The 8,380-nt window shown below is 35.2% G+C and overlaps 1 long non-coding RNA gene across 1 annotated transcript; it reads left to right on the top strand.

The window, feature by feature from the left end:
- Nucleotides 1-1,204: 1,204 nt before the first annotated feature.
- On the top strand, nucleotides 1,205-4,366 carry LOC145116431 (uncharacterized). Its single transcript, XR_013712084.1, has 2 exons — nucleotides 1,205-1,979; nucleotides 3,511-4,366. It is a non-coding gene; the product is annotated as an uncharacterized LOC145116431 (long non-coding RNA).
- Nucleotides 4,367-8,380: the final 4,014 nt, after the last annotated feature.

Below are 8,380 nucleotides of genomic sequence, written 5' to 3'. Positions count from 1 at the left end.
GTTGAGTTTCAAGAGACAGTAACATTTGATGATTATAATTTCTATAACTGGTATAATATCTTGAGGTTCTACCTTAAGGATAAATAGAAATTATATATACTAAAAGATCCCATACCTGAACAACCTCTGCAAATCAATCAGTCTGATCATGATGCTTTGATGGAAGCATTATTGTGATGATGTTGATGTGTCTCACGTCATACTAGAGTAATTAACCTTGACTTGCAAAAAGTCATGGATAATTATGAAACGAATGACATTTCATGCTAAAGATATAACAAGTGTTGTTATAGTCTTCATTTAAACAATAAATGTTTTGTACCTATTCTTATAAGGACATGTAACATTTGTAATTTATGAATAAATCTATATTTACTTATCGTTTAATGGATGTTCACATTCATGATCTGAAATGATGTATTATGTGTTAAAGAATATTTTGTCATAATGTTAATTATGAAGTAAATCTATAAGCTTTCATTAAATTGATAGTTCTGATCATAACACCTAATTAATCAAATGATATTTGATTCAAGCTTATCTATGTCATAATCATCATGACTATATAAATAAAAATACATATACCAACTTCAAAAGTATGAAATTTTTGAAGGCAAATGAGCTTGATTCATTTGATATATGTGAATTCTATTTATATGGGAAGATGATTCACAACTGTCTTTACCTATTAGTAGTTAAAGAACAAAAGGTTTGACAAAGAATTATACATAAGTGATGTATGTAATCTTCTCAATCCATGAATATATTTGGTGATAGATGTTTAATCAATTTCACTGACAACTTTTATTCGTTATTGATGAAACCTTTGATTTGATCAAATTGTTTGAAATACAACTTAATGAGATCATCATTAACCTTTCATTATGATAAAGAAAATAAGTTTTATAAATCAACTTTTCTTGGAACATCTTAGGAATTGTGGAATCAATTCACAACTCAATAAAAAAAAAAACACTCACTCGTCATTAGTATGGTTCTTGTGGCACAGGATCACCTAGTCATTTGGATCTATCTTTTGATGTTGGAGACCTAGTCATTTGGATCTATCTTTTGATGTTGGAGGTAACATTTGTATTCTCTAGTGGGATAGGATCACCTGACCACTAACAAAATAGACTTTTCAGTCTATTATATGATGTTTTATAGTGCGCCAACCCTGATCAATCATCTCCTTTGTGTGGTACTTCAACGTCGAACAAGAGAGATGCTATCTTCCCCTTTGGCGAATCCTCCCCTGTGAATGTCGATTAGACAAGGTATTCTATCACCGTTTTTTTTGGCACACCAAGTTCTAGCCGAGAAATAATTTTTCTTTGAGCCTCAGCATCACATTCTCCTTCTTGCGCCATCTCCTCTTTTGGCGCACGTCTCTTCCCAGCTAAAGACAACTCCCTAGTGCGCCATCCTTTCTTTATTTTGTGAGATCCAAGTTTCTTGGTGCAAGTTCAACCACCGAACTTCTCTATTGGCACATCATTTTTTTTCTTTTGTTTTAGCGCACCAAGACTCCTCTTCTCTGTTTGGTGTAACACCTTTTGCTACATATGGCGCAGCAAACCCTAATAGTCATCTTCTCTTTTTGGCGCATTGATCATCATGTAACTTTGGGAGTGAAGCTGAACTTGAAGAAGTAAAAAATAATGTTCAGCAGCTACTGAGATGGGCATGCATGGAAACACAACAAGAACCTTGAAGAACAGGCTGATCAATTCCATATGACACACAAGAACCTTGAAGAACAGCCTGTTACATGATGATCAATCCATATGTTAAGTGGATGATCGATCCATATCTCCCAGTCATCCATGAGTGAACCATCTTCCAGTGCACTACTTGAAGACTAGTGCATGTGCTTCTAGTCAAAACAAAGTGACTTACTGAAGTACAGCTCCTCGCCAACTTCTTTTCTGATGAGAAACAATTCACTTCCATAGCTCATTTTTCACCCCCCACCTCTGGTATATTTCTTTTTCATTCAAAGAGAACAAACAATAACCATGCAACGTTGTTGACAAACCCAGTTGATCTAGTGCCTTCATTCATTTGACTGTTGCTTTGAACTCACGACAAGAGCATATTTTATTAATTCACAAGGAGCGTTAGAGGGCTCTCGACTTCAACTCACGCTCAAACTCTTGAGCACATTCTTGGAATCGAGTGTATCCTCCTCACTCAATGCTTTCTATACCTTTGTTCAGATAAGCCAAGAACCCACTCCCATCAACACAACATATGCCCCCCACATTAGTGGATGGTGTGTCAATTATCAAGAAAACCCAGCATGTAGCTGTGAAGAAACAAAGTTTTACAAACTTTTTGTGACGATAAGTGTTTTTTTTTGTGACACTTGAACATTTGAGTATGTTACTCATGTGTGACAGTATATGTCGCCAAAGCTAGAATAACAAAAAGGGAAACACACAACATATGTGTCTGTCATGCACACCTTCTCTTTGTTGTAAACACACATCGCACACATGCACAAATTTTTTTTTCACATCTCACACATGCACGTTTGTTTTTTTCCTCTTTCTTTTCTTTTCTTCTTTTTAGTTTTTTTATTTATTATTATTTTTTTGTTAAAAAAATTTTTAGTTGTCTTTGAACTCATCAGCAAACATTATCCCCATAAAAATTGCAATTTTTTATCGGGGTTGTTACTTTTTATCTGATAGTGAAGATAAATCTGTTAGTTTTTAATTTTTTTTTAATATTTTTTGAAAATATCATATAAATCTGTTAGTTTTTATTTTTTTTTAAATATTTTTTTGAAAATATCATTTATGATAATAAAAACGTTTTTGATATGCTACATTCTTTTAAGGCCAAGACTTAGCACATTTGTTGTATCATAAGAGTTTGATATAGTTTAGCAAAATATCAATGTTTTATTTTATTTTATTTTTGTTTGTCGAAAAAGATCAAGTTTTTCATTCTTATTCAACACTACATTTCTAGCGTAAATATAACATAAAACAAATTTTCTTTCTAAAAAAAAACATAAAACGAATTTGCAAAATTTTCATTTCCGACACTCATTCCCTTATCTGAACAAAAAGTTAATTATTGTCTAGATTACTCAAATTCGAACATATTTTTTTCAAACAAGAATGTGATTAGAAATTATACTACAATTTTTCCAACAATCTTTTTCATTAGTAATAAGTTCCATTTTTTTTGCAATTGTCATAGACAGTTAAATTTTCTCTAAAAAAAAATTTCAAGTTCGCGGAACACATTCTCTCAGATTATTTATTTTAAAAGTTTTTTTTAAGTGTATCTGCTTCAACATAAAATTTTATTGAAGCAGAGAGGGGAAATGTTAAATCAATATTTTTCCGTTTGCACACTTCTTACAGCTCCTTATTTCAGTAACCATCACATAGGGGGAAACTGTTGGAAATATTTTTATGTGATTGTCACTTGAAATAAGTTGAGTATTGATTTACATTTCTAATAAACATTATCAGAATGTTTCATGTTGAATAGATTCTGAAGATTCAACAAGTGTTTGAAGAATCAAATGTTGGAGCACTTGAAGTGAACATGGAGCACTTGCTGAACATGGATCACTTGCTGTTGACATGGAGCACTTGAAGAAAGCAAGTTGGATCATCATGATCTCAGATGGCACATCTAGATCATATGTGGAGCATCAAGACGTTGATGGACCAACATGAATAGTTGGTGGCTCAACTCAAGTCAATGGATCAACATGATCACATTGATGGCTCAACAACATTGCATATGGCTCATCATGTACAATGAAGACATGTCCAAATGCTCAAAGGCACATGAATTTCGTCCATGGTCCATCTTGAACACGCAGTTGTACATCTTCAAGGTCAAGATACAATCCAACATTCAAGAAACTATTCAACTTGATCAACGACACTTCTGGAAGTTGATGACAATTAAGCAACACTTTTCTTAGAAGACAATTAAGCAACATGATGTTCCTGTTGTTCATCACTTTTTCAATGTTGATCAAGCAGGCTCAAGAAATTATGAAGACTCCTAACTTGGATGGAACCCTAACGGAATACTAACATAATTGGAATATTGCATCCATTATCCATTAAGTATGACAAAGATGTCAACTGATGACTAAGTCATGATGACGTGTCAACCCCTGATTGGTCAAGCAATATCATGGGTTTTTCCAAAGCCTATAAATAGGCCCCTTGGGATCCATTATAAAGTTGCTCTTCCTTGCTCAATTCCAGATCATTCTGCACATTTGCTGCTTAGACTAGTTTTTAGAGAGCCATTTGAGTGTTTTAGCTTGTCTATCATTCAAACACTTGTAACTGAATCTTGATGAATATGAGACACTTTTGAATCATTGATATTGAACATAAAAAAACGTTTTTATCATTAACTTGGTGATTCACAACTCTTTATTTTCCGCATTACTTGCCACTTCAAGATTCTGAAACTTTGTTTCAGTATTTTCAACACTTGGATTATTCTAGTTTAGGTTTACTAAATTTTCTCATTCTTTTCACTGAGATATGCTGAAGAAAGCAAGATAGTACAAGAAAGTACGAACGAGATAGATTGGGAAGGAACACAATATAATTGTCTTAATAAGATCTTCTAGGATCCTAAGGAGTAGGCGACTAGGTGGAAACATTATCAAGTGCCAAATGTGATGGTAGCTGTGGAAGGAGGGTGTCCTTTTGACACTAGGACACTAGTAAAAGACGAGTGATGGTGCATTAACCTAACACATTAAACTGGAAGGTGAAGCCATCATAAAGAAAGAAAAATAATGAAAGATACATGAAGGTATATCTCCAATTTGAAAGAAGACAAGCAGTATGAGGACATCTCCATTTTAAGAAAAGATAGTAGTATGGATAATGGTAAGTCCACAAGAGTACCTTGCTCTAAGGTGCTAAACTGTTGTGATAACCAATTTAGTGGGAGGAACTTTGTAAGCTCCACTTCCAAGTTTTGTGATTGGTAATGAAAAGTTAAGATTACATACTATATATGATGAGGGTGACAGAAGAAATAAGACTCTAAAGTGTGATAACTTGATGATGAAGAAGCAGTACTAGGAAGGTGTTATATGATCGATAAAGGAGAAAGATGATTCCACATGATAGATCAAATAATGCAACTTGAACATCAAATGATTTTATAGTACTGATAAGGTGTGGACAAGAATGAACACTTGAAGTTGTTAAAAAGGATTGTCAAGAAGACAATGACGAGTAAATGAAATTTTTGAAATTTCCATGGATGAGTTAGAGAGATGAACTACTAGAATGTAAGAAACATAGGGTTACTTGGACCTTAAAAATAAGTACCCTTATTTCTTTTAAGGGGTAGATGGTAAGGAGGATACGTAAGTGTGATGATGCGATGTTGCAAGAACTCACAACCCTCTTGAAGCCGAGTAAGAACAACATACGATGCTTGGAATTATGAGTTACATAAAGAAAACAAGGATAAAAGATTTAGAGCATCTAAGCTGTGCAACCTGATAACACGGACCGGTCACAATCAACTACAATTGAGTACTAGGTTTGGGTATTGCTATTAATCTAGATTCGGCAACCAGATAAAGAATGGGTAGACTTATGATAATGAGAACTTCTGTTATGATTTCATACAAAGGATAGAACTTTGAATCAGGTCATTATGGGTAACTCAATTGTGACCAAAGGGCACACAAATAAATTGATATAAAAGTTGGTTTTGTATTCATAACGAAGAGCTAAGAAATAGAAAGAGGCAAAATATGATGATACATAGGAATTTAAACTGGCAAAGTGCGGAATGGAAGACCCGAGGACTCGAACAACAATGTTGAAGGACAAACGAATGATGAAATTATGATTGAAACTATATGTGGTTAATAGTGAAAAGCAAAGGTGAAATTCAAGATCCATACAGAGTAAATGTGAGGCAAAGAGTTTGTTGCGAAGAAATAAACAACACATCATGATGCATGATGAAGATCATATTGTGATCTAAATCTTAAAATAAATGCCTTCATTTCATTTAAGGGGTAGCTAGTTGGAAAGAAGCAAGTTACAAGTGACAAGATAATTTGGACCACCAAGATTTTGAAGTTGAGTTGAGACAACATCATGTGCTTTAGATCTTCTTGTCATGGTATGCTTAGGCTTGTAAGTCTAAGATATGTGTTAACTCATGAAACGATATTTTTGATTTGACATGACAGTTAAAGTAAATGAAAGGAGATATGGACAAGGTTTGGGAAATATATAAACTTGGATGACATGGTACCTGTTGGTACAAAAGTATAAGATTGATAACGATATACATGATTGATTTATCTTATAGGTAAATGTATAAGGAGAAAATCATTGGTATGAATGAACTAGAAATATATGTTAAAGGTAAAGTGTTAGTATGTGACATCCCCATTTTTCACGACCAGAAAAGACCGATTTGTTTATGCTTTGTTTAAAAATCAGAGTAACATTTTAAAGAAAAGTGTTGCGGAATGCGTTCCCAAAAGAAAATATGATAAAGACTTATCAAAGCATTTCCGAAGAAATGTGTTTCATTAAAAACCTCGGGATGTCATGTTCGATACAAATCAAAAGCATAAACAGTACAATATAAGCATTACTACATTATTTATATCTACATGCCTATAATCCGTAATCCCTCATCCAAAACATCACATCTATGCTCGAGTGCCACTACCTGTAATACAAGAAACTGAGTGGGTCAGGCTTGGGAGACTGGTGAGCACATAGGGTTTTCAACCCACAATAAATAAATTTATTAACTTTATCAAACCAAACAAACCCGATTATCCGTTCCCGTTATCCTCACTTTACGTCCCTAAAACATCTAACACAAGGGACCTAGTCTAAGGACTTTCATCGGGGTGACAACACTGCTTCGGGGGTTCCTCAGCAATTTATGTCAAATAAGGCAACCATGTGGGGGATGGAGTACTGCTGGTGAACACTGAGTTCAAATAAACACCTACAGGTTGCGAGCCTGCTAGCGTTCCACTAGACTGTCTAGAATAGTCCGTGGTTGTCATCTATACTCCGCAAGATGACTGGATCATCTTAAAACATCGAGGCATCTCATCATTTTATCACACATTGTCTATTACATCTACCCATGTTTTACCCAACACATTTTGTAGATATAAAATACATATAAAGTTTAAATTATTTAAAACATGTATAAAAATCGTTCATCCAGCATAGATAGCAAGTATACAGACAATATGCACACATAGCACGTAATTTATATAAAATACTTCATATCTATGTGTAAGATGAAAGTAACTATGCACTCACTTGTTAAGGTGGTGATTCCGAACTCAGACAGCGCTTCGCTTCTATTAATTTATTTTCTTTCGACGAAACCTAGTATCATTATCACTAGATTTTAGTCTAATATTCATTGCGACTAATTATTAGTCTAGATTAATCATTAACTCAAAGTCTACTTCATGATCTATCAAGTAAGGAACAACTAGGTAGGATCATATAGGAGGTAGGGTCTGTTTGGTATACGAAGTATACAGTTTGGAAATCCCACTTTAAACACCACACTAAATCACAGCCTAGACATCATTCCTGTAAGTAGATCAATCAGTATAACGACTTTGAATCACTGATAAATCTTATTTATAGGTTCATAATAACGTTATTATATTTATATAAAAGCTATATTTAAAATGGTGTAGGCGTAGCTCACTTACAACGGGTTTTTATCAAAAACCAAGCAGCGTTTCCGAACCGAAAAGCTCTTTTCTTGGAGCCTTTGGGAGCCTCGGGGCTTCCTTCGGGTGCTAGGGGGTTTACCTAGGCTTTAGGGGGGTTAGGGTAGGCTAGAGAGAGAAATTAGTGAGAGAAAGAGAAGGATTTGGTGTGAGAAGAATGGCAGCCCTCGGCCTCCTTTTATAGGCGCCAGCTGCGGAGTACGTTGGGCGTACACTCCGAAGTACGCTGCGCGTAGGGCTCGCTTCGTACAACACGCGTCGGATAAGGGCTGGGGGGACGTGACTTAATGTGGACCGAGGAAGCGGAGATTGTTGGGCGTAACCGAGCTCGGACACGACGCCTACACGTCACGCTGGGCGTAACCTCGGATTACGCGGGGTGTAGCGAGGCCAGCTGTCACCCATCCGAAGCAATGCGTGGGCAACAAGGAACGGCTGAGATTTGGCCACGTCAGCAACTTCACAATCAGCTTTGCAAATCTGAGTCTCGACTTTAAAAATTCGTAACTTTCACATACGAGCTCCGTTTTCGATGTTCTTTATATCCACGTGTAGGCGGGACCGTACTCTACAACTTTCATTTAGACTCTGTCGGGTAATTTTGACTTTATTTTTAAAGTTATATTT

This window comes from Lactuca virosa, chromosome 5, assembly GCF_052849685.1.
Source record: "Lactuca virosa cultivar CGN04683 chromosome 5, Lactuca_virosa_CGN04683_v6, whole genome shotgun sequence".
Taxonomy (NCBI): domain Eukaryota; kingdom Viridiplantae; phylum Streptophyta; class Magnoliopsida; order Asterales; family Asteraceae; genus Lactuca; species Lactuca virosa.
The sequence above is the reverse complement of the archived record's forward strand: the minus strand, read 5'-3'. Positions and strand labels throughout refer to the sequence as shown.